This window comes from Canis lupus, chromosome 4 (assembly GCF_048164855.1).
Source record: "Canis lupus baileyi chromosome 4, mCanLup2.hap1, whole genome shotgun sequence".
Classification (NCBI taxonomy): domain Eukaryota; kingdom Metazoa; phylum Chordata; class Mammalia; order Carnivora; family Canidae; genus Canis; species Canis lupus.
Genome location: NC_132841.1, coordinates 55,483,551 through 55,509,492, shown reverse-complemented (window position 1 = coordinate 55,509,492; position 25,942 = coordinate 55,483,551). Strand labels below are relative to the sequence as shown.

The following is a 25,942-nucleotide window of genomic DNA, read 5'->3' as shown; positions in this document are numbered from 1 at the left end:
TCATGGCCCCTACCCTGGGCTTACAGAAGCTTTCCCCATGAGCCCCATGCATGCAGAATTTGGGAAAACCATTGCCTTCATCTCTTTAGGGAGAGGCTTGTCTCTTGGCTCAAGGCTTCATAGGATATATCTCTGTGAAGGCTTTTCTGAGCAAAGTCTTTGAGATTAAGCCCTCAGGAGGCCTTAGGTAGGTATTGCCATTAAGTTCCAATGATAGCTTCTCTCAGCCTTGGGAAAAGTTATAATTCCTGAAGAGATAGATATTGGCCTGGGAACTCCTTTTAGAGGCTCAGCTATAGAAGGTGGTACTACTCTGTCTTTTATCTTTCAGAAGAATAAGTGATGTCAGCATGAGGTTCACACTGAGACAGTGGACACTTTCCACCTTCAGGCAGAGGTGGTGTGTAAAGCACTCTTAATTGAATTGCGATGGACCAATGTCAAATTTCAGCCTTTATTCGTAGGTGGAGTGGGAAGAAAAAGAAAAGACAGATTCAGTATCTGCATCCCTTTACCTCGCTGAATTCCTGCAATGGCCCACAAAGGTAGATAATATCATTGATAGATACTGCCATCCTTGAAGAAAAGTGAAATAGTTTGACCACTATTTGACCAACAAATGCTAAAGTGGGGATTCAAACCTAGACAACTATATGCCAAAAACCAAATTGTTAATTAAGGCTACAACATTTGCACATGGCACTTAGCCTCTTCTTTTTCCCCTTCTGTTTTTCCTTTTCCCCATCCCTGCATTGTGCCTACACTGAGCTTCCTGCCCTCAGGGGAGGGTGAGGCAGAGCTTCTAGGCTTTTTGTGCTCCCATCCACTGAGTTCAAGTAGTGTTGAAAGAGAGATTTACTACTCTCCACAGCCCTATCTGGACTGGAAAAATATCCCGTGGTGTGGAGAGGTGATATAAACAGTGGACGCTGTGGGTCTGGGAGAGAGATATCCTGCATCCTGCCCCTTGGGCTCATAGGAGAGCATTGTGGTGCAGCCAATCTTATTGGAGAGGCAGGCAGGCCAAGCACAGAGTGCTCCACTCAGAAGCAAGGGCAGGTTGCTGGGCCCGAAGAAGCCAAGTGTGAAGCCACAGGGGCATCTTGTGTAGACCTGACCTCACTCCCAGCCTACTGGCCCCCAGAGACCCCACCCATGAGCTTTGACATGATCCTGGTGTTATCTGTGGGTAAACGTGTGTACTGGGAACCAGAGGTACTATGTGGATTGAAAATGAGTTTCTGTCATCTTGACAGAATAAGAACTCACATTCAAGTTGAGCTGAGTCATAAGAGTGAAAGAAATTGTGTTTTTGCACAAATGAATGTGTGAACTGGGAATCAATCGTAGCCTCTACACATACTTGGCTCATTTGTTGCGCTCATTGACCTGTGAGGTAGGTGGGGCTCTCTAAGGGCCCATTTTGTCGCTTGTCGTTGCACAGCATTTAGCTATGAAGTCCACCCCATTTGCCCTCCTTTTGCAAACAGGATTTCCCTACAGGTTTGGGCGCCTGGCTGGCACCTGTCTGCCCCTAGGTGGGGTTGCAAATCACAGGATGTGTGGGGTCTTGCTGGGGCTTGTCGGAGATAGTGGGACAAGCGTTTGAAATGACAAGTGAGGGCGACTTCCTTGGTGGTCACAAGTTCTCAAGTTCTCTTCTTCCCCTGCCAGAGCGTCTAGTGCTCTTTATTTTGCTAACCTGGGTTTTTAAAATTACAAAAGTAACGTTACTTTGCAAATAATTGAGAAATTTGTCCCTTTAACCCATCCCTGTTTCTTCTCCTCAGAGAGATCCACCAGTAACAGTTTGGTCTGTACTCCTCCTGTTTTTGTTTTCCTTTGAGTTTAACATGTACAACACGAACTCCTATGTACATACGTGCCTGTGTAGGTGTATCCACGTATCCTCATCCACAGCTACGTGTACATCATTTTCCAACTTGCTTGTTTTCACTCAGCATATTTTATAAGCATTTTCTCAAATCAGTACAGGTAGATGCCTCATATTTATAGCCTGCCTTGCAATCTATGGTTTAAATGTACAATTTTTAGAACCACCCTCCACCTTCTCTTCTCCTCTTTCCTTCCTTCTTTTTCTTTTGACTATTATTAACAATGCTGAAATGAATCTTTTCATACCCATAACATCCTGCCCTTTCATTAGTATCTGCTATTTTAGTGTAGTTTGCTTTGTTTTACTTTTGCATCAACTGGGTCCTAAGTTATTCACATTGAAAATTTCTGTAGCTACTGCCAGAATTGCTCTTCATAAAGCTTGTCCTATTTTAAACTCCCACCAACAGGTACAAAGAGCAGTGTTTCTAAATCCTGCATTATACTTACCTGTTTAATAACAATGCAAGGACCAGGCTGGCAAATCCCCGTCCTCCTCGCAGGGATCTGCCAACCTGGTCCTCAGCACTTAGCACAGCGTCTCCCCACCGCAGGTGTTCAGTTGGTATTTGTGTGAGTGAGAGAGAACGTGTAGAGTAAATACTTGCCAAGAACTCATTCTGAAAATTATACTCGGGGAAATTTTTAGACAAGACATTTAACTGACAAGAAAAATATTCCAGCTTGGAGGATGTTAATTCTCTAAATTCACTTGAGATGATGAAAGTAAGAAAAAATAAAAACAACACTTATTTTGCTTCAAAACTTTAACCTGTCGCTTTGGCTCAATAGGTACATGAAGAGGGGAAAAAACCCAACTTTGGCTTCTCCAGGTGGGTTCAATTTGGATAATATATTTGCACAGAAGTGTAGACGGGAGCCTCCTCTGGGAGGCTGGCCATTTTCACTGTGGATTCCCAGGTAATCCCCCCAGAGCAGGATCTGGATCAGTTGTCCTACTAAGTATAAGGCACATTGCCAAGGCATGGCCTGGTACCTTTGGCTGAGAGGCAGAGAGTAGGGCCAGTTCATGGCAGAAAGGGTCTGGCATATGTCCTGCCTTTTTTTGCTCTGTGGCCTTGGGCAGGTCTCTTTGCCTCTGTAGGCCTCACTGCCCTCACTTCTAGAGTAGGAGTGATCATTTTGCCTCTTGGCTGGTTGCAAGGCCCAGAAGCAGGTTGAGAATGGTAGCGTGCTATGCGAATGTGAAGTGTCAGTTGCAGACTATCTTGCTGGCCTCTTGAGAAGACTTGACATAAGCAGGTGAGAAGTGCAGTGGGAAAAGTGAGAGCCCTCTGATGCTCAAGGAGAACAGTGCTCCAGGGGCCCCTAGGGAGAATAGTTAAGCAGCAGGATGGAGAGATTGAGAGGAGGTTGGAGGGCTGGGTGAGGCCTGAGGACTGAAGCCTCCGGGGGGCCAGAGGAAGGCAGCTGAGACTTTCAGGGACACAAAGGACTTTCTCCATTTCTCCACCACACAGGGACCTGTCTCCCTGGGGCTGCTTTGCTTGATTTGGTGTGCTGTTAACCTTTGCTCAGCCCCAGGCTGTGTTTAACTTGGGGCCATGGGCAGGGGGAGAAGGTCACAACAAATTTAGTGGGAGGCATTTTAAGTACCTAAAGCAATAAATCCTCATGTACCTCGAGCCTGCCCAGGCTTCCCCAAACCTGGGAATTCAATTTTGTGCAGCGCACACAGTTTGCCAAGCACGCTAAGTCATCAGGAGAACAACTTGATGTATTGCTGTGGGGAAAAAAATTGCCGTGTCCCTTTCTTCATTCAAATTAACACCTTTTCATACTGGGCTGACAGGTGACTGATCACCTGAGAATACATCCTGGCTTCAAGTGATTTGATAACTCTTCCTTCTCTGTTTCCCTGTCTTTATTTTCATGCCTTAAAAAGTCAGGAGAAAACATTATTATTATTATTGCTAGAGAATCACTACCTGATTCATAAGCCCTAAGCCCTGGGGCCTGGCATATGGTAGGCATGAATAAATGATGAACGAATAAATGACTAGATTTGGTTGATGTCTGCAGATTGCCCTTTTTCCTTCCCAGAGGATCAGAGGAAGCTTTTGCTTTGTTTTGTTTTTTTTTGACATTTTTTTTTTTTCTTTGCATGGTGGACACTGTGTGAGGTCAATGTGTGCACTGCTCAGATGCCCGTCTGAGGAGGTAGAGGACTTGGCCCAGCTGCTGGGAGTGCTGGTGGCCCCTGGAGTGACTGAGTTGTAGAGAGTCGTCTTGCCCAAGGTGAGGCCTTCCTGGGGTGACCCAAATTCAGCAATTGATCCACATGGGGTTATAAAGACCCAACTTTCTCAGCCCAACGGGGACAATTCCAAAGGGTCATTTTAGCTCAGCATCTCTCCCCATGGGGTGGGCTGCTGTTGGGTTGCATCGCAGTTTCACGTTCCCTTCATGCCATTCCCTCCCTTCCCTTCCACAGATGTTGACCCCAGGAGCACCCCTCAAACAACATCCAGCACTCTAGATTCCATTTTGGAGTCTGCTTCCCATGGAGATGGACCTGCCACATTTTGTTCTGTTTTTGGATAGATTCCACTCTGACCTTCCTCCTCACTGGTGATACTATCAGCTGACATGTTATCGAGTGCTTGTATGAGGCAGGCACTCTACCTGCCTCCTTTCTTTTCTTTTCTTTTCTTTTCTTTTCTTTTCTTTTCTTTTCTTTTCTTTTCTTTTCTTTCTTTCTTTTTTTTTTTTTTGTTACCTGCCTCCTTTCACTCGGTCTTTCCGAGAGCCCTGGGTGAGAGGCTCTATTAGAATCTGTGTGCTAGAGGTAGGGACATGAGGCTGGGCATTCAGTGACTCATCCAAGGTCACGGCCGGTAAATGCTGGAGTCAAAACTTGAACTCAGTGGCATTCTAGAGCCTGGACTCTTCACTATTCTGCTTCCTTCTAGTGCCTCTGCTGGTAACTTCAGATAAATCTGGGGAAAGGAGTTTGATGATCTCAGGCTAGCATTTCCCAAAAGGTTTTGTAGGACTCAGATGCTTTTTGTAAAGGAGTTCTAGAGTCGAATAGGTGGGGAATATTTCACATTGAGGGTCCTATTACATTAATCATCTACATTCATGTAGTAGCAGCTCTGAGGAGTCCTACGTAGGGAAACCCGATGTGTTTTCCAAACTTATTTGGCCACAAAAAATCCATGGTGTTCTGTGAGAAAAAATACCATAGGAAACACTGGCCTACACCTTCAATGCCTATTTTACTTTACCAGGGGAGAGGGGGTTGGTTAATGTGTGCTGGGTTACCTTTTCTGATCCTAATCATTATGGTACTAAATGAGTTGTTTCAAAGCTGTAAAATAGAAATAACTCTTTATCTCATGAAACTCATGTTGTGATCAAATGAGGAATGAGCTACAAAAAGTTTGACAATCCTTAGTTACTGTACAGATGTTAGGAATTTTAAAAGTATTAATATTTTTGGATTCAAGGGGCTGATCTATCAAAAGCCTCATATAAAATTTGGTTTTATAAAAATTTCTGAGGGGAATCTGGTCTCCACATATATGTATGTTAAGGATTGTTTGAAAGAATTATAATTAGAACACAGAAGATTAATGTATTAAAGCTAAGTCATACTTAAAATGGGAAATACTTATTCATCAAATAATTTTGGGGCATGCATTGTGTACCTATGCAAATGTCCCCGGGAATTTAAGAAAGTGTACATTATGGACTTGATCTTTAAAGAATTTACTACATACAGCACAGAGGGCAAACACAGGGCATACCTTTTCTGTTTTCAGCTGGCCCTGCCCATTGCAGACTTTGCCAATCAATCATTCCACTCTTAACCACTGAGCCCAGATGCAGCTTCAGAGTTCTCCCTCCAGCACTCGAGACAGCCACTACTAACATGGTCAGTGGCATGGGAAATGAAACCTATGTCTACAGAATGATGATCTGTAGAGTGTCAACCTGCATACATAAAGAGTATGCACCAAGTGAGAGGGTGACAGGTGCCAAGATAATTGTAAAGTCAGAGTATACAGTACGTGTCTGGATAAGGGGAGTCAGCCCTTCCTAGAAGAGGCAGGAGTTAAACTAGGTTTGAAGGATGGCAGGGACTTGGATGGTGATCAGGATCAGGGAGGGTATCCCAGGACACCCCAAATACCCAAAAGACAGCCTGAATCTAAAATCTTTGCTGATGATTTCACCACTGCAGGTAGGCATTGCTGTTTCCTTACCCTAGATTCTAGAAGACTGGTACATCTCAGAGTCACTTTGACCTTCTGATTGGCTGCCAGCATCCAGATTGTGATTTCAGTCTGTTGCCGAGTCAGAGACAGAGAACCCAAATTCCAGGTGCCCATAAATTACTTCTAGTTATTGCAATGACAAAAGGCCTCTTCGAAGGTGACTTGCTCACTCCCTGTTTTATAGCCTCATACATCAAAGAGGAAGATGGAGCGGAGTCAGTTACTGTGAGGAAATCCAGACTGCAGGAGAAACGGGTGGCAACTGTCTGCGAAATTGAGCACTTTCTGTCAAAACTTAATTAAATTAGCCTCGATTCTATAAATAATAGAGCAAGTTTCCCTCCCCCATCCCTCCAGACCCCCTTGATGTCTCCCTCTATCTCCTGAGAGATAGATCTCTTCTGAGTGTGGTGCAATAGGAGGCAGTTTGTAAAAATTAGGCAATGATAATTCAGACTTTGCATTAATTTACAGAAGCAGAATATGCTTCGGGTTAGAAGGGGTAGCAACCTGCAAGATGTGTGACATGCTCAGTGAAGTCTAAAGGAGAAGACAACCAGAGGAGATGTGGGGGGCTGGGAAACTTGCCTCCATGCTTCTAAGTAGCCAGCTCTATGATATTGGTTGGATCTCTTTCCTTTTGGCTCCTCAGTTTCTCTATCCAGGTCACACTGAAGGCTTTGTATCAGCCAGATTTATTTCTCATCCGTGCCACATGTTCACTGTAGGTCAGCAAGGGCTTGTTTCCATGTCTCCTTGTTCTGGGACTCAGATGGAGCAGCTAGTTTCTGTTGCTGCAGATTGTTGTGATGGAAGTGACAGAGGGGAGCACTGGGGGGAGGAGGGGCTGTCTCTCACTGGCAGTCCTGTGGCCGAGAAGTGACAGGTGTCATGTGCTCTCACAATTCATTGGATGGAACACATCCTTTGGCCCTACACAAACATAGGGGACCAGATAGTGCAGTCAGTGGTATTGTGCACCTGGCATTTGGTGAACAGCATTGATGAATGTCCTGGCCTCTTCCAACACTAAAGTTTTAGAATTCTTTAGCTTTCATCAAACTATGATTTTTTTAAATTTCTACATTTCAACTTTAAGATTCTTGTCTACTCACCTTCATCCACCAAGTGCTGATTGATCATGCCCTAATTTCCTCAGGAATAGGTCTACTATCCCTAACTAATCTTATTGTCCATCAATAGATGAATGAATAAAGATGTAGGACACACACACACAAAGGAATATTACTCAGCCATAAAAAATGAAACTTGCCATTTGCAACAATACAAATGGATCTAGAAGATATAATGCTAAGTGAAATAAATCAGAGAAACACTAATACTGTATGATTTAACTCATTTGTGTAATTAAAGATACACCTGCTCCCAAACACCAGGCTCTTATCTATAGAGAAAAAACTAATGGTTACCAGAAGGGAGGGGGAAGATGGGTTAAATGTATTATGGGAATTAAGAGTACACTTAACATGATGAGCACTGACTAATGTAAAGAATTGTTGAATCACTGTTGTATACCAGAAATTAATATAATGCTGTGTGTTAACTGTACTGGAATTTTTAAAAAATAAATAAATATTTAAAAGAAATGAAAGATGGTAGATAAATAAGTGGATGATGATGATGACAGGGAAGACAATGAGTTCACTTCCAGAAATGTGGACTGCCGTGGGATATCTAGATGGATGAATCCAGTATACGTGGAAAAAGGCCAGGAGCCTCCATGTATTTGTGTTCTTTCCAGATGTTTTCTTGTGGTTGATTTCTAGTTTTATAGGTTGTGGTTGGAAAAGATGCATGATGTAATTTCATTGTTTTTGAATTTTTTGAGACTGTTCTGTGGCCTAATGTGTGCTATAGAGAATGTTCCATGTGCATGTGAAAAGAACATATCTTTTGCTGATTTTGGATGGAATGTTCTGAGTACATCTGTTAGATCTATCTAGTCCAATGTGTCATTCAAAGCCACTGTTTCCTTGTTGATTTTCTGTCTGGATTATCTACCTAGTGATATAAGTGGGGTGTTAAGTCACCTACTATTATTGTGTCACTGTTGATCTCTTTCTTTATGTTTGTGAATAGTTGCTTTATATATTTGGGTACTCCCATGTTGGGTGTGTAAATATTTACAATTGTTATAACTTTTTGTTGAATTGTTCTCTTTATGATTATGTGGTGTCTTTCTTTGTCTCTTGTTAGTCTTTGTTTTGGTTGTCGTTGTTAGTCTTTGTTTTAAAGTCTGTTTTGTCTAAGTATTATTGCTACTCGGGATTTCTTTTCATTTCCACTTACATGATAAATGCTTTTCCGTCCCTTTACTTCCATCCACATGTATCTTTAGGTCTGAAATAAGTTTTTCATATAGATGAGTCTTGCTGTTTTATCCATCCTGTCACCCTCTGCCTTTTAACTGGAGCATTTAGTCCATTTACATTCAAAGTAATGATTGATAGGTATGTATTTATTATCATTTTGTCACTTGTTTTCTGAATGTTTTTGTAGCTCCTTTCTGTTTCTTTCTTCTCTTGCTTTTTGATGACTTTAGTGATATACTTGAAATTTTTTTTTAAATTTTATTTACTTATGATAGTCATACAGAGAGAGAAAGAGGCAGAGACATAGGCAGAGGGAGAAGCAGGCTCCATGCACCGGGAGCCCGATGTGGGATTTGATCCGGGATCTCGAGGATCGCGCCCTGGGCCAAAGGCAGGCGCCAAACCGCTGTGCCACCCAGGGATCCCTACTTGAAATATTTTTACTTTATTTTTTGTATATCAAAGTTTTTGATTCATGATTACCATAAAATTTATTTATATTATTTTATTCGTATAGCAGTCTATATTAAGTTGATTATCATCCGCTCTTTTTTACTCATTGTTAGCATGATGGCCCAGTGATGAAATTGGAAGTTACATGGGCTTAAGTTGGAATAATTGCCATATAGTTGCTGTGCAGCCTTGGGCAGGTGACCTAACTCTTCTGAACCCTAACCTCAGAAATGGGGACAAAAATAGTACCTACCTCATTGGCTTAGTTTGAAGTTGAATGGGATCATTATGTAAATTGCTAAGATAGCATATGGCTCTGCCTTAGTTTAGGCATTTATTTTTCCTGTCCAGATGATTGTAATAGCCTCCTAACTTATTGGTCTCCCTGTTTCCTCTGGTCTTGCTCACCTCCACTGACTCTTATTTTTACCAAAATTTTCCTTCCAAGATACAGCTCTGATTACCTCATTTTACTACTCAGGACCCTCAAATATTTCTTCCTTGCCTAAAGGATAAAAGCCAAACTTATTAGCTTCAGGTGCCTCAACAATGCTAAACTATAGGGGTACTCAATAGATACCTGTAGAGTACAGATTTGCTTATTTACCTGTAATCTACTATGATACAGGCTGGCTAATTCTTGTTGGAAGACCTGTGACCATCTAGTAAGGTTTTGAGCAGGATTGAGCACTGCACAACTCCAGGGTGTGCTTTTCACATTATATGCTAAGTGAATGGCACCACTAGAATACAGTGATGCTCCCTGGAGTCGAACAGTGCAGGGGATGGAAGAGTTTTGGATTCTGGTGTGGTCTCTGTTCTTGAGCAAGTCCCTTAATGGCTTTGGGTCTTAATTATCAAATGCAGGCAGCAAGGCCTATATTCTCTCCCTTTATACCTGTGGGGGAGATTGTGAAAATGAAAGGGATTATAAACTGGGAAGTGCTGTCTCTCCCAAATTCTCTTGCTATTATTGTCGCTGGGAGTGACTGTAGCAGTGAAGACTAGAAGAACCTAATCGTCTGTAGTTTCTAAGATAAAAGCCCCATTAGGAGCAGTGGGTGTGTGATAAGCCCAAGCATATTATTTATTTATAATTTAGAGTACCTTGTTTTTCTTATTTCAACAGCATTACTCATAATAGCAGAAAACAATAGTCTAGCAAAAAAGAAAATAAAAATATCCATAATCCCACCCACATAGGAGCAAACATTACTTTTTTTTTAGAATCTTTCCCAGGCATATGTGGTATATGTACCATTTTATAGCTTGCTTCCCTCCCCCACTTCATGTGCCACAAATCTCTTTTCATATTAATAAATATACCTTCATAGTGTGATTATTGATGGATTCATATTACTCTGATGTGAGGATACACTTTATTTAACCAATGCATTTTGGCTGGCACTTAGGTCAATTTTTACATTTTCCTGTTAAAAATGGGCTGCAAGAAACATACTTATAGCAAAATCTGTGTGCACATCCATGCTTATTTCCTCAGGTTAAATCACAGAAGTGGAATTACAGGGTCAAAGAGTAGGCATATTTTTTTTAAAGGCTTTTGCAAAGAACTGTCAATTGCCTCTAGTGAGATTGTATGCTCAATTGGATTTTGAAGGTCATTTCTGTCTAATAGTGGAGCGTGCAAAATAAATAAACTTTGAACTTTCAAATGGAATTAGTCTCTGCTGGGTTGTATTATGGGTTTAGTCAGAAATGTGGGAATGGTGTTCAGTGATATAGTAGGAAAGCCCTATTAATAGGTCTAGGCTATTTTTTTTTCTTGAGATCTTCTTAATATTTAAAAATTGGGGTATAATTTTTATAAAATACAGTTTTATTTTAATTGATTTGGATAGAGATGGCTAGAAGTCACACATATCTGATTCTCTTCTCCTTCCAAGCATATAGAAGATATTTTCCAATTCTTTGCAGTATGTGGAGCTGGTGACTACGTCTAGCCAGTGGGTTGTGAGCAGAATGATATGGGTCACTTCTGGAGTGAAGGACTTAATTGCCAGTAACAAACACCTTCCCCCACCAAGCTCACGACCAGATCTTTATCTTCTCCATGTTCCCTGAGGAGTCCCTCTGTTACTAAGGGTGCACTACAGGACCGTGGGGCCTCAGTCAACTTGGGTCTCTGAGCATCTTCTTAGGACAGTTGCCCTGGAAAATCACCTATGTTACAGTGGACTTTGTGTGAATGAGAAACCAACTATGCTAAATCACTAAGATTTTGGGGGTTATTTTTTTTTAACTGAAGCATAATCTAATTCGTTCCAAATTATACAGTATGTAATTTGTTTTTTTATTAAAGATTTTTAAAAAAATATTTTATTTATTTATTCATGAGAGACACAGAGAGAGAGAAGCAGAGACACAGGCAGAGGGAGAAGCAGGCTCCACGCAGGGAGCCTGATGTGGGACTCAATCCCGGGTCTCCAGGATCGCCCCCTGGGCTGAAGGTGGTGCTAAACCGCTGAGCCACCTGGGCTACCCTACAGTATGTAATTTGATTCCAGAGCTAAGTTATTAGTCATCTCACAAATACTTCGCAGAGAGCCTGTTCTGTGCTGGGCACTGTGGAGGAGGGAAGAAAGATAAACTTAATCTTTGTTTGCAAAATCTATACAATTCATGGTTCATCTCTATTGTTGGTTGAATAACATGTATATATATTGAATATTATAGATAGGTGTAGCATATACTCTTTAAAGGGATTTTGTTCATGACAAGCTACTTCATATATTAATAACAGGTGTAAAGAACATCTGTTCTAGTTCTAACCAGCGTAGTGCAGCTTTCTTCCTTTGAAAAACTTCTCATGCTCCATGTGGTTCAGATGGGGTAGATAATTATAGCCTCCACTCCCCTAGCCACTGGAAAAGCCATATAACTTCCCTGGAATTTTTTGAGTTGAAGATGGGAGTGGTAGCCCTCATCTGCCCCCTGTGTCATAAGCTGTAAGGAATTGATCCCTGAGGAGCCTGAGACAATGAGGACAACTCAGAGAGACCAAAGCTGACATGAAATCAGGAATATTGAACAGAGAGTGATTCTGATGCTGTTTGAGCTTCTGGATCCTGACTAGCCTGGGTCCAGCACCATCTGTGTGTGTCCACATGCGTCAGCCTATACATTCTCTTTCTTTTTTGTTTAAACTAATTTCAGTTGGTTTCTGTCTCTTCCAGTAGAATTCTCATTAATATAACAAATATTGTATTTGTCGACAGAAATAATCTCATTGCTGATAACCACCAGCATTTATTGAAACCTTTACATACATAATCTCATTTGACCCTGATAACAATCCCATGACATCGGTATACTTATTAGTGTCATCCCCACTTTACAGAGGAAGAGAGTAAAGCCAGCCAAGACAGGTCACTGGCTCAAGGGCACACAGTTTGTAAGTGGTGGGAGGAGAATAAGACTCAGCTCAATTCCCAAGCTCACAGTCTTAGCATTTCTCCATGAGCATGAGTATTTTTTGTTTTTATTTTTAAAGATTTATTTATTTATTGGAGATATATAGATAGAGCATGAGCAGGTCAGGGGAGGGGCAGGGGGAGAGAGGGAGAGAGAGAGAGAGAGAGAGAGAGAGAGAGAGAGAGAGAGAATCTCAAGCAGACTCCATGCTGAGCTCAGAGCTTGATGTGGAACTTGATCTCATGACCCTGAGATCATGACCTGAGCCAAAATCAAGAGTCGGACACTTAATCAACTGAGCCACCCAGGTGCCCCCAGGCATGAGTTTGGTAACAAGGTTTATAGAAAGTGTTTTCTATTTTTTTCTTTCTCTGACCTTCTCTTCAAAGCATGACAAAATCATTTGTGGCTGTTTTGTAGAAGTATGTATAATTCTGTTTTGCAGAAGTGAAATACAAATCCTTATAATTTTTTTTATTTTAAAAGAATCCAGAAGAAATATTCAATAATTTGGTGTAATTCTAGAATCTTTGCCTAGGAGTACGGAGATTGAGAAGGTGAGAAATTGTGAGAATAAGAATCTTCAGTGAATGAATTAATGTTTTCAACTGCATAAAACCCCTGATTTTTTTCTGCTGTATTACCCCATGTCACCCATGGTTTTTATTTTATTGCTTTCACTCCTTTTGAATGTCAGGGCAGCTTGGAGAAACCCATGGGTCTTTCTGGTGAACTGGCCATAGGGCAAGGGCGGCTGTTGCTGAGTGGTTTTTAAGCTTTCTGCAGTAGATGAACACAGCTGTCTGTGCTCTCCAGTGGAGCGTGAAGCAAAGGGGAGGCTGTGGGAGGCAGCTGGTCTCACAGGCACAGCAGCATGGGGGCTGAGGCTGCATGCATGGTTGTCATTATGCTAATGGCATCTGTGGAGCCAGAGCCAGTGACCCTTTGAGGGAAGCAAGAACTCTTGAAGGTCCATTGGCAGTCTTTGTGCTATCAGTTTCAAGGCTTATGACACCTGTAGTTGGCACCTCCTAATTGATTTTGTTCTTTGCTTGTATAGTGAGCATTGCTCCATTAAAGTCCAAAGACCTTGCAGACCTACCAGAAGTTTAAGCAGACCCAGTGTATTGGAGGTGGCCGTTGAGTATAGTGGTTTGGACTGTGCACTTTGGAGATACCATGCCTGGATTTGAGTCTCAACCTTTGGCCTCATGGTCCTGTGAGTTCAGGCAGGAAACTTTACCTCTGTGCTTCCCTTCCCTCATCTCCAAAGTAAGGGTGATAGTAGTACCTGCCTCCCCCTAACACCATTGAGTATTATTCAAAGTATACAATGAATACATGTATTCATGTAAAACACTTAGTTTACACTGGACACTCCAGAAATGGTAGAGAGTAAGCCTCAGAGACGACTGGCATTTGCATGGAAAATAGCAGTTCTGAGTGAGTCTTGATTAAGCCTTTGGCAGCCAGGTGACCTTGGACAAGTCATATTTCCTTTCTGCCCTTGAAGTCCGTGTGGTGATGTGAGAAAGCATCTGAAGGGATGTCTGGTATATCAGATGTACTTAGTGCTTTCTTTTCTTTCCTTCTAGGCCTCAGTTCTCCCATCTGTAAAATGAAGGTGGCTGAAGTCTTTTATATATCTTTAATTGTTTAAGAATTTGAATCTGCTGTCAGAGGTCCTGATGAAAAAGGGTCCCCTTTCTGGGACGGGCTAGATGAACCAAAACATTAGAGTAGAGTAGGACTCCCTCAGGATTAAGGACCACCATCTGAGAGAGTTGCCACCCACTGCCACTCATGCCAGAGGGTAGGGGTCCGAAGAATGGGCTAGGGAAGAGGCAGCATCTAGGGGTGGCAGTGATAGGAGTCAGCAGCAGAATCAGGTCTTAAATCCAGGTTTGGCTGACTCCTAGTCCAGTGCTGTTTTTCCAGAAGACTAGGTGGTTGGATACTGATATCAGTTCTGCCCCAAATGGAGTCTTTCCAAGCTGGGGACAACATGCTGGCCACCTCAGTTTTCTCCTCTGTGAAATGGGGGTTTTCATGAGATTGCCTCTAAAGTTCTTTCTGACTCTGAAGTCCTAGAAACCTCTATCTGCTCATCAAACTACCTTTGTTGCCTTCCAAAGAACAATGTTGAACTTGACGAAGACTTTCCATCAGGCCCTGTGTACTTACCACTTTCTTGATGACAAAGTGTGAAAATTGCTTTTATTGCTGGATAGGGAAGTTGGTAATAAAAGCCAACTCCTTGGGTGCCCTAATTCCACTTTAGGAAGAATGAACATATTGTTTTAATTAATCATATGAAAGCAAAATTAGCATGATTGTGTGAAAGGTGTTGTAAATCATCCTGATCCACATCATTGAGCAAAGACCATTTAGTTATTCCAGAGTTGTTAAAGATTTTATCTACCCAAGTGAAAATTCAATTAGTACTGGCTCCAGCTTATATAAAACTAAGGATTTTCAACTGTGGGAAAATCCTCTTTGTGTGTGTGAATACCACCTTATGCCACTTTGATAAATTACTGTAATTAACTGTATCCTACGCAAGCTAAACAAAATTTACTGAACTGTTGTTGTATAAAAGGGATATCTTCTCTTCCCTTGTTTGGGAGATTACTCTAATCTATACATGATATTGCCTCGAATATCATGCCTTTTATGCTGAGGTTTGAAAATATCTACAGAATTCTAGCTGGCACCAGTAAGACTCAGCTGGTTTTCATCACAATCCACCTTTTCCCCTCCGGGTGTAGAGACATCAGCTATGGGCTTCACTATGATTCAATTAAATGTGCTATGTTTAATTAGCTAGCTGGAGAAACACTGCAAGCAGAACCGACTTGGAACATCCTGATAGCTTAGCCATAGGGCTGAGTTATTTTGGGAAGGGAAGAGGATGGTGGAACAGGCGAAGAATGGAAGGCAAGGAAACTTCTGCTCACAGCTCCCTGGCACACACTCACACTCTCTGCTTCAGCCACAGGTCCCCCCCCCCCACACTTTTCCTGCACACCTGGCTCTGCCTTGCCTTTCCCACCCAAGTCTTACCTTCATTTCAAGGCCAATGCCTTACTCCTTTCAGAAGCTTTCCAAAAGTGTCTGTTTTGCTTGCAAATTTAGCTGGGCATACCACATTCTCTCCCCTGATTTATCAATGTATCTCTTTATGGGTTCTTTGAACTTTTCTCCTTCTTCACCCTCTATGGGGTCTAATTCTCAATAAGGGAACGCCACAGAAGTTGGCAGGATTTTTACTGGAATGGCCCAGTTTCATCCTGAACTTCATCATATCAACTAAGTCTCAACTCCAGGCAAAACTCTGGGAACAAGGTCATTTGGAACCAGAGTCCTTCTAGTGGTTGTGGTCATTTTGGAAAGATTTTTCAGCCAGCATGATGGCTGCTATAATTAGCTAAAACTTACTGCATGCATGCTATATACCAAGCCTATTGCAAAGAGCTTTATATGAGTTATCATCTTTATCTGTATCAGGACCGTAGGAGATGGAATTATTGTTCCCAGTTTACAAAAACTGAGGCTCATAGAGGTAAATAAGCTTGTTCAAGTTCACATAGCTAGAAAGAGAACAGAAAACAGGGAAAGACCTATGTTTACGGTTTATTAAAAGGGCATGATCAAGGATACAGGTGAAGATTTTCATAGGGTGAGATGTGGGAAGGTCTTGAGTGCAATAGCTTCTGTCCAGGTAGAGTTGGGGTATATCACCTTGTCGGTGTGAATGTGTTTGCCACTATGGAAGCTCTCTGAACCTCACACTTTTGGAATTTCCTCATGTAGGCATGATTGATTTCCAGCCCCTCTCCTCTAGAGAATGGATGGGGGTGGGGTGGGGCTGAAGAGCCCAAGCTTTTAATCATGGCTTGCTCTTTCTGGGGACCAGTCCCCATCCAAGGGCACCCAAAGTAGCCTCATTAGGACAAAAGATGCTCCTAGTACTCTTATCACTTAGGAAATGACGTGGTATTCTGGACTTCTGCATCAGGAACTGGAAAGAGACCAATGTATATATTTTCCATTATCTCACAATGCACTTAATGAAATGCTTGAGAGCTATTCAAAATCATCATCATATCATAATAAAGCATTCCACATTAGAATAATGCATATAAACCCTCACTGTGTGTGGATATCCCTATGTCATTATGCTACAAACCCATTAGTTATTCTCTTCATTTTATAGATGAGGAGACTGAGGCCCAGACAAATTAAATTACATCTCTGAAGTTTTACCACAAATCAGCATGGGGACAAGGCATGAAGACCAAAGTCTACACTATGCCTTTGCTTTCTTTGATGAATTTGCCATGTGTTTCTCTAAATGAAACTTCTGATGTGTTATTGGTCTCTGTCCAGAGGTTTATGCCATATTATGTGATGTGCTTCCGCAGCCAACTGGCTGTGTAATGGAGACTGTAAGGGGGTGAGGGAAACAAGAGAGCCCATAAACCCAGGTTCATTAAAACTACAGGGATGATTACGTGGTTGTTCTTTCAAAGGGCCAACAGGCAGTATCAAGCTGGAAACCCAGTAGGCTTTCTGATTTGTCAACAGAACACAGCACAGCCTCGAGGGGTAGCCCTGAGGAAGAGGATTTTAAACAGAAAGAAAGAACTAGGCAGAACTGAAGGACAAGAGGAGGTTGTGCTGCCTGTTTTCCTGCAGAACAAAATGAGTTTAGGGCTTTAGTTCAGGAATGTCAGGGAATTGCAGCTTATAGGGTGGGAAAGGATTTTAAGTTTGCTTTGTACACCCATGTCCTGTGTGGCTGAATCACCACCTGATGACCACCCAACTACTGTCCCAGTGGCTCCAGGGTCAGGCACCCACTGCCTCTGGAGGCAGCTTATTCCAATAGCCATTCACTTCATCAAGAAATACACAAATACTAAGAACCAAATAGCAATTGTGCACTTGTCAGGCACTGCACAAGACGCTGGGAGCAGTGGGATGATTGATGTTGCCTTGGTCCCTGCTCTGGTGGTACCAGCAGTCCAGTGGGAATTAGGGGTGCTCAACAATTCAGTGCCTGGGTTATAACCTTATAATATTATAATAACACTGCACATTTATAATTATAATTATAATATTATATTATAAGCTTCAGTTATAAGTATAACTTACAATGTCTGCTGTGAGTTGATTGTTTTCCCCCAAATTCATGTATTGAAGTTCTAGCTGCTACCCCCCACCCCAAGACCACAGAATGTGGCCTGATTTGGAGATAGGGTCTTTACGGAGGTCATCAAGTTACTGTGAGCTCATTGAGATGGGCCCTCCTCCAATATGACTGACGTCCTTATAATAGGGGGAATTGTGGACACAGAGACCAGCACAGGGGATGAAGTTGTGAAGAGTCAAAGCCAAGATGGCCATCTACAAGCCAAGGAGAGACACTAGAATACGTCTTTCGCTCACGACCCCCACAGGGAACTAACCCTGCTGATACCTTGATCTCAGACTTCCAGCCTCCAGAAGTGTGAGATGATATGTTTGTGTTGTCAAAACCCTTCTTGTTTGTGGTACTTTGTTGTGGCAGCCCTGGCAAGTGAGTATAATGTCATGAAAGATAAATGTGCTGTGAGAGAAAATAATGGGATTGAAGGAGGGAAATGTAGTGCAGATTTGGGGATTCACAAAGGCCTCCCTGTGGAGGTGACATTTAATATAAAGTCTCAGTTGCCCCTGGTACCTCTCTCATCCCCTCTCTGACTACGACACCTCTTGCTCACTGCTCTGAGGTGGCCTTCTTGCTGTTCTTGGAAGATAGTGGAGATACTTCTACCTCAAGGCCTTCACTCTGCCTGGAATGCTTTTCCCCCAAGTAGTCTTCGACTCATTTTCTCACCTCCTTCAACTATAGGCTCACTATCAACTTCTCAATGAGGCCTACTATCACCATGCCCACCCTACTTGTAGTGGCAACTTGCCTATTAGCGCCCCCTGTCTCCTGTCCCAGAGCTCCCACTCTTCCTTTCTTTGTTATAATTTAGCTTTCTTTTTATTACTTAGTACTTAAGTCATTACTTATGTTTATTCTTTACAGTGTTTATCTGGCTAGAATTGAAGTTCCATGAGAACAGTGATTTTTTTTTTTGTCTGTTTTGTTCACTGATTTGTATCACAAGCACCCTGAACAGTGCATGGCATGGAGCAGGTGTGGAACAATGCACAGCTGTTGCACAAATATGTAAATAAAGCCAGCAAAGAATCAGGGAGAGTGTTTGAGACAGCGGGATCTAATGCCTTTTGGCTCAGAGGAAAGAAAGTACCCATGATGCTTATGGATCAGAAGGAAGAGTGGGTAGCCAAGCGGAGAATGCTGGGTACAGAGGTCAGAGGGTGGGTAGGAGCCAGATCTTTGGACACATCTGATTCTTAGGAGTTTCTTCCTTATACTGGGTTACAATCAGTCTCCTTATAAATGTAAGCCCTGGTCTTAGTTCCTTCCCTTCGAATAATATCAAGAAAACTTTTAACTTATGGTGGCCCATCAGATATTTGAGGTTGGATATGATGATGACTCTCTACCTATGAGTTTTCTTGAGGCTAATGGTTCCAGTTGCTTTGGCAAGAATACATTTAAAAAAAACCACCACAACACTTTTCTAAATACAAGTTTATTTCTTGCTCAAATAAAGTTTAATTCAGTGTTTTTAATGAGTAAGGGGCTTGTCCCCAAGCAGTAATTCAAAGACCCAGCTTCTTCTGTCCTGTGGCTCTGCCTTCTTCAACAAATGACCGCTGTGGTCCCTGTGGAAGGAGAAAGAGCATGAAGGACTGCATATGGGAGATTTTTAGGGACCAAACCTGGCCATACAAGGCTAGCTTTTGAATTTCTTCACAGTCTAGTCATTCCCTTGTGGTTATGCATTGATTTGTCAGTATTTTGTGGAAAATGTCATTTTCAGAACTGAGCATGGAGCCCAGAAATGGTCTGAGCTGGGTAGAACTGAGGTGAGTCTGTTGGAACTTAGACACTATGCTCTCATCCCTCAAGACCCTGGAGGGAAGGGTTGTTGGTGGTCCATCTCTTCTCCCTTCCTCTGCCTGCTCAGAGGTTCTTGGAACCTGCCTCAGGAGGGGACATCTTCCTTTCCAGCCATGCCTCTGCCTCTCCCACAAATTTACAGGTGATATATCACAGTAGTTACAGCATGTGCTTCGGAATCTGGCAAGCCTGGGTTAGAGTTCTGGCCCCTTCTCTTACTAGTTGTGTGACCTTGAGCAAATATCTTCAACTTTTTAAACCACTGTCTCCTCCCGTGTAAAAGGGAGATGATGATGATGATGATGATACAGGATTTCTTGAAAAGTCAATGAGATAATTGACTTAAAGTACTTAGCATAGAGCCTGGCATATGGTAAGTGCTCAGGAAGCAGTGGCTAATAATGATGACAATAAGGAACAACTTTTTCCTCCAGACAAATGGACTGACTCCGTGTTTTTCAAATAGCTCTTGTTTCCTGCCTCTATATGTTTGTTGCCAGTTTCCCATTACCCACACTGTCTTCCATCTCTTCTCAGTCAGGCTAAATCCCCACCTCCCCCAGGTTCCCAACTGGACTTACTCTCACCTTAACTCAAAATTACACATCTGCTGTACTTTGTCCCTTTTGAGAGATGAGCAAGAATAGACACTGAAGAATTAGGGGGAAGTACATGGCACAGGCTTTTCCTGACCCCCATTGTCCTCCCATCTAGAAGCTGCTGGTATTTTATTCATGAGGCTGGTCCCAGGCTTCCCAGCTCTTCTCTGTTGCAAACCCAAGACTTCCTCTGTTTTCTGAAAGAACAGCCAGCACAGACAATTTTACGGTCTGACAGGCTGTTGCGGAGTATATTTGGCGAGTCATTTTCTGTTTTCCAAAACTAATTAGAGATGGATAAATTTAAATGGTTGTGGAAGCCAACAACAAAACATTATGTCCTCATTAGCTGAAATAATGCTGTGGCTTCCCCTCTCATATGAAGGATCTTGACTCAGAAAAATGAGGCTCTGGCCGAGTGGCATGCTAGAGCTGGTATCTGCCTATGTCTGCTCATGTGAGCCATCTCTTCCAGTGCCATCGCCTTGATGGTGTGGAATTGGCCCTGGTGGGGGGATTTGCTCCATGGAAATGGCAAGTGCTACAAATCAGGGCTCCACCCCAAGCTGCTCGTTAAACATTTACCAACACATCACTGCTCTGGCTGTTATAGAGGGACCCACTCCAGCTACTCTTGAGGCTTACACAAAAACCCCACCAAGTACCAGGCATTATTTTGATGAATAAAGTGTCTTTGGAAATAGTTTTTTCCCTCTTGGACCCCAAGGCTCCCATGAGTATGACAGAAGACTTTGCTTTGGGGACAGAGACGGAAAGTGGGGACAGAGGTCAGGACTGGTAGTTTTCATAGTAACATGGGTTGGGAGTGGGGCTGGGGAGTCATTTGTAAAGCAGCGCTTCTCAAATTGTAAGGTGCATGTGAATCATCTGGGCGTCCTGTGAAAATGCAGGTTTTGACTCAGTAAGCCTGGAGGGGTGCCTGAGATCCTTCATTTCTAGAAGGTGCCAGCACTGCCATGCAGCCTGTCGCCAGGAACAAAGTTCATCGTAGACAGAGAAGTCTAAAACTTTGAGAAGACTCCTCAAATAATGAATCCACCAAATCCCAAGGACTGGTGCCTCTCTTGCCCCAGCCTCAGCCTTGCCAGTTTAGTGGGAGAAAGGGTGCTTTAACTAGAGAAGCACCTCTGCAGGATTAAGCAGAGCTGGATTCAAATCTCATCTCCCCCAAATAGTATGATTTCAGCAAATTGCTAAACTTCCCTCAGCCTCAGTTTTCCAAGCTATAAAATGGGACCGTCACTTCATGGGACGGTTGTGCAGATTAAAGGAGAGAAAGTAGGAGAAGTGCCTACTGCAGCCCCTGGTATGAAGTGGACATCCCACAAATGTAACCCGTCCTCTCCCACACTTCCTGATCTGTCTCAAGCAGAAAGTCAAAAATTTTCTTTAGCAAGCAAACCACCTTTAAACTGCAAAACACCATTTTTTAAGTTATGAAAATTAAAAATTGCTTTTGCATCATTGCAAAAATTTTTTTTAATTATAGAAAAGGAAATAAAGATACCCATGTTCCCCCTACCTAGTGATTACACAGTTAACATTTTAATGTATCTCTTGACATACTTTTTATATGTACTGTATTTTGCAACAAAAATGGGATTATATTCAACATATTGTTTTGTACTCTGCTTTTTAATTTAAAAATACAGGTTTCCTCCACTATCCAAAAGTTCACTTTACACCAATTCGCTTTTACAAAAGAACTACATTAGTATCTAGTTATGCTAACTGAAAGAAATCCAAAGAGGATTTTTCCTTCTGTGAAATGATGATTGCTTCTTCTCCATATACCATTTTGCTTTAGGAAAAGTTTCATAGGAATGCTCTACCTTCAGATATTGGGGGAACCTGTATACCTGTAGGTTTCTGTATATAGACAGAGATGCTATTATTATTTTAATGGCCTTACATTTTAAGCGGCCTTCTAAAGACATGACTGGAGACAAAATCCACCTGCTAGATTCAGTTCACCTTTCAGGAAGGAGTGTGCCAGGCTGAGAGGAACAGTGTTCTGGAGCCTTCCTCTTGGTTTCTATAAGCTGGGGTCTCCAGACACCTCTGTGGGGTCAGAATGAGGAGGCCAAAAGTCAACAATGTCCTGGGCTTAAGGAAGCCCCACCCAGCCAAATCTTGAGGAAAAGCAGGAGCTCCCTCTGTGGAGACACCAAAATAAGGTTCTCATCCAAGGACAATCTGAGACCAGGGAACATGTAAGGAATCTGCAGTCATGGATCTGCAGATTGAGTCATGGAATGAGAAATACTGAGTAAGGGAGAAAGCACAGGAGGTAGGAGATCATGAATTCAACTCTCTGCAACCTATTTTCCTAGAAGGATCCCCAAATGCTTTACCATGTCTCCTTGAGAATGGTTCTTCATGAACTTTTCATGGTGGAAGCTTCTTTGGGGAGGAAAGGTATTCATTTACCCATTTACTCTTTTCATCCAAGAGTCTTTATGGAGCTCTTACTGTGTGCCAGACACTTCTCTCAGTCCCAGAATGTTATGGTGAACAGGATACCCAGGATCCTTCCTCTCACAGTGAAGTCAGGGAGACAGCAGCCACTTCAGTGAAAACCAGGCTAATGCTGGCTGGCAATAAGTACAAGGAAGGGAATGCAATAGGGTGACATGGGGGAGAGTGACCAGGCTATTCAGACAGGGTAAGCAGGGAGGGCTTCTGCCTGGAGGAGGAGGAGGCATTTCAGCTGATGCATGAAGGTTGTGAGGATTTCTTTTGAATCAAAGTCTGCCCTTCCTTCTGGAGCTGCATTGTTGGAAATGTCTCCCCGTGGCAGGATCAAGACCTTCACATGTCCTACCCTCCACAGTGGGTGTGCCTTTTATACCATCAGTCTTCTGTCTTTTTCAGACAAACATCCCCAGTTAGTTCAGCTGTTGTCATGTGACCCAATTTAGCTTAGCCCAAATACTTTTTAATCATAATTGATTATTGATTAAGATATATGTATATATATCTTAAATTTGGCACCCAGAATAAAACATTGTGTATGACTAGTGTAAAAGGACTCTATTATGCTGTTTGTACCAGACTTAGTATTTTTATTCATTCAGCCAAAGTAGTAAGAATTTTTTTTTTTTTTTTGGTTGAGTGTATCACATTGATTTGTTAATTATGCTTGCAGTCAAGTAAGTCACCCAAGTCCTTTAATATCTTGTAACTGGTGCCATGGAATTTTGGAAAGTAAATGCAGAAGCTTATATTTATTTGTATTAAATTTAGTCCTGTTATTTTTGGCCTACTTCTTCAAGCAGGTCTGGGTATTTTTGTCTCCTGGTTCTGTCAGTCAATATTTTTTATCCTTTCAGTAATTTACCAGTGAGGCAAAGTGAGTAGCAGCTCAGGTAAGAAATGATGGCAGTTTGGGCCTAAGGTGGTGGGAATGGCAGCAGAAAAATGAGGATATATTCAGGATATATTTGGTAGTTGAGCTGATGGGTTGGGGGTAGAAAGGAAAAGAGAGGAGTCTGGCATAATTCCTGGGTTTCTGGGTTAAGCAATGGGACCAATACAGTATCACTAACAGGAATAGGTTAGAATGTTAGAGACTGAGAGTTTGTGTCCCTTCCAACTTCTTGTGTTGAAACTCTATCCCCCAAAGTGATCCTATTGGGAAATGAGGCCTTAGAGAAGTGATTCAGGTTAGTTGAAAGCGTGAGGGTGGGGCCCTCTCATAGGGAGATTAGTGCCCTGGTGTGAGTTATGGAGAGCTTGCTTCCTTTCCTCTCTCTCCTCTCTTTCAGGTGAGGTTACAACAGGAAGTTGGCAGTCTACAGCCTGGAAGAAGGCCCTCACTAGAACCTGATCATGCTGGTCCCCTGATCTTCCAGAACCATGAGAAAATAAGTGCTTATTTATAAGCCTCCCAGCATATGACATTTTGTTATAGCAGCCTGAATGAAGGGGATATGTTTGTGAAGAAAAATTATGTCAGTAGGGAAATTATAGTACTTTTTATTTTCTTCTTTCTATTCTATTTCCGAGTTTTAAAACAATGTTATTTGTGGGCAAGAAAGAGAAGCCTATGACTGTTAGTTCTGAATGAGATGTGGAGGATGAGGCAGGAACAGCGCCATATGTTCAGAATGGGACTGATATTTTCTTTTAAACCAGACTATAGAAACTAGATCTATATTCCTTGCAAAAGCAGAGACACAAAGGTGACCCTCTTGAGCTACACAACTTTCTGATGGGAATAGAAATGAAAGATATTCCCAGTATCAAATGCAATGAAACGCCGGGACACCTGCACCCCGATGTTTCTAGCAGCAATGGCCACGATAGCCAAACTGTGGAAGGAGCCTCGGTGTCCAACGAAAGATGAATGGATAAAGAAGATGTGGTTTATGTATACAATGGAATATTACTCAGCTATTAGAAATGACAAATACCCACCATTTGCTTCAACGTGGATGGAACTGGAGGGTATTATGCTGAGTGAAGTAAGTCAGTCGGAGAAGGACAAACATTATATGTTCTCATTCATTTGGGGAATATAAATAATAGTGAAAGGGAAAATAAGGGAAGGGAGAAGAAATGTGTGGGAAATATCAGAAAGGGAGACAGAACGTAAAGACTGCTAACTCTGGGAAACGAACTAGGGGTGGTAGAAGGGGAGGAGGGCGGGGGGTGGGAGTGAATGGGTGACGGGCACTGGGTGTTATTCTGTATGTTAGTAAATTGAACACCAATATTCCCAGTATCATTCAGCTTTTATCAAGTATGAGAATGAGAGAGCATGATCCAAGTTAAGAAAGGACTGAGCCCTGAGAAGTTGTGGATGAGTGTGTTAACCAGGGAGCAGTTAATTCTTGGAATATACTTATAGAGGGTAGCAATAAAATACCATTAATGCTTTTAAAATAGATTTTATATCTAGAAAACAGAGAGCTGGGACAGAGGCATCATTTTTATTGCCAGGTTCTAGTTTTTGGTTTACTGTAGGACCTTTGCCAGGAGATTATCTCTATAGTCACAGAATCCTAGTATATTAACTGGAAGAGACTTCAGAGATCCATGTTGAGCAGCAGATTTAGCAGGAGTGCCTATCCGAATCATCTGGCAAGTTTTTTTCCCCCAACACTTATTGATGCCAGAGTTTTACTGCCTTAGATTCTGCTCTTGGGTTGGGCATATTATTTTGAAAAAGTTTCCCAGGTCATTTGATGCATACTGCCCATCAAGGATCTCTAATCTGGTGGAACCCTCTCATTATACAGACAAAGAAACCAAGGCTAGGAGAGATTAAGAGTTTGTTCATCGGCTCACAGAGAAGGACAGCAATTACCCTGGGAGTCATTTTTCTCACTGGAAAAATTATAATAACATGAGACCAGTTAGTCTACTTATGTCACAGTTGAGAGACTAAACGTTCAACAATGAACAGTTAGCTAAAGATAATAATATGTGCAGAGATGAAAAACATAAAATTGAGTGGAAAAGGAAGAAACAGAATGAGATTTATATATATCAAATGCATTCATATAAATTAAAATAACACAGTTATATTTTTACAGATGAAGAAAACCCAAGAGAGGCATATCTTGACTGATGACAAGAGTGTGTTGTGAATTGAAGTTTGAGATTTCTCAATTCTCTGCACTCAAAGAATTAAACAACAACAATAACAACAAATATACAATCAACGGATGAGCAAATAAACCAAATATGGTATATACATAGAATGGAATATCTTTCAGCCAAAAAAATGAAATTCATACATGCTATAACATGGATGAATCTTGAAGACATTATACTAGGTAGAGTGAGCCAGACACATAAGGACAAATGCTGTATGATTCCACTTAAAAATGGCAAATATGATATATATATTTTTCCACAATTAAAAAGTTAATAATATAATATACCATAAACCACTGAATTTTACACTTTAAATGAGTAAATTATATGATATGT

General features: G+C 41.9%; 1 long non-coding RNA gene across 2 annotated transcripts; it reads left to right on the top strand.

Annotated features, from left to right (window-relative positions):
- Positions 1-464: 464 nt before the first annotated feature.
- Positions 465-25,942, top strand: LOC140632410 (uncharacterized). Of its 2 annotated transcripts, XR_012029962.1 has the most exons (4): positions 465-545; positions 2,689-4,155; positions 23,770-24,468; positions 25,543-25,942. It is a non-coding gene; the product is annotated as an uncharacterized lncRNA (long non-coding RNA). The 2 variants fall into 2 exon arrangements; XR_012029961.1 differs by lacking the exons at positions 23,770-24,468; positions 25,543-25,942 and adding an exon at positions 4,352-4,541.